This window comes from Octopus bimaculoides, chromosome 17, assembly GCF_001194135.2.
Source record: "Octopus bimaculoides isolate UCB-OBI-ISO-001 chromosome 17, ASM119413v2, whole genome shotgun sequence".
NCBI classification, from domain to species: domain Eukaryota; kingdom Metazoa; phylum Mollusca; class Cephalopoda; order Octopoda; family Octopodidae; genus Octopus; species Octopus bimaculoides.
Genome location: NC_068997.1, coordinates 39,120,579 through 39,122,017, shown reverse-complemented (window position 1 = coordinate 39,122,017; position 1,439 = coordinate 39,120,579).

Here is a 1,439-nt window from a genome sequence, read left to right as displayed (position 1 = left end):
AGAGAGAGAGAGAGAGAGAGAGAGAGAGAGAAAGTGAGTGAGAAAGTCATATACAACCATACCTACTCACACACACACATGCATACATACATACATGCATACATACATACATACATACATACATACATACATACATACATACATACATACATTGGCATTTCCTGTTAAGTTGTTTCAGAAGGAAGTCGCTATGGAAAGCTATTGTCCATATTTTATATACCATTTTCTTCGCCATTATTTATTAAAATTTCTTTTTTCACTCGTCTGTCTTCTGATGCATTGAACAAATGCATAACCATTTCTCTAGCTACCTTTATTGCCGCTACATGACTGTTGTAATATATAGCTTATCCGGTCTACAACCTCCAATGAATGTTTACCTTCAAATCCCAGCCCCTAACTCCCTAGGTATACATCTCAGTTCAGTTACTTCCAATGGATTTAACTGCGTCTACATTAGTTTTACTGGTGTTACATCTAATCTATTCCACGCAGATTCTCCGAGCTAACCGGGTCCCCAAGGCATACCTAATAAACTCACCCAGACTGAAACTGCGTTCAGCCTACATCCATTGGCATTAATGAAACGCTATACAGGCCATTTATAAACGCATCATACATTTTTTTTCATTGTTACATGCGAAACTAAATAAATTGAAAGTTAATGTAAATGGAATATCATTCGATAAGTTTGGTTTTTCAATTTATCTTCTCTGACAACAAAATTTTTATCTCGGAAATGAAGAAATAGGCATAAAGCACTTATAACAGATGTTTTGCAATGCCACTAAAGTAAGAAAACGTACTCTATGTGCATATTTTCAGGTAAAATTTCTATTCGGATGTAAAATAGGATTTTTAAAATCACATATATGTCAACGCATTTCACATTAGCATACACATAACACACACATACAAACACACATGTATATATATATATATATATATATAGGATATAATAAATCTCTGAGCAAGAGGTAAACACTGACTGTACGGAATCGTAAAATATATTTGCCAACTAAATGTGGCGGTCCAATAGAGGACGATGACGATGTAATTGTTGTTTTTAGCCCCAGGAAGACATCTCCTTCAGCTAGCTAACGACACAGTCTGTTTCCGATTAGTCTTTGCGACAGGAGGTCATCGCTCTCATCTCTAGCCTTACATGATACACACAGATCCGGGTTTGTAAGTAATTACCCCTCTTCAGTGTCTAATTATCACACACTGAAGACGGGTAACTACACAGAAACACGGGTCTGTGTGTATCACGTAAGGTTAGAGATGGGAGCGATGCTAATGGGACACAGTGAGTCGTTAGCCAGCTGGAGGAGATCTCTTCCTGGGGCTAAAAACAACACTAACATCGTCCTCTATCTATGGGACCGTCACATTTAATCAGCAAATATATTTTACGATATATATATATATATATATAT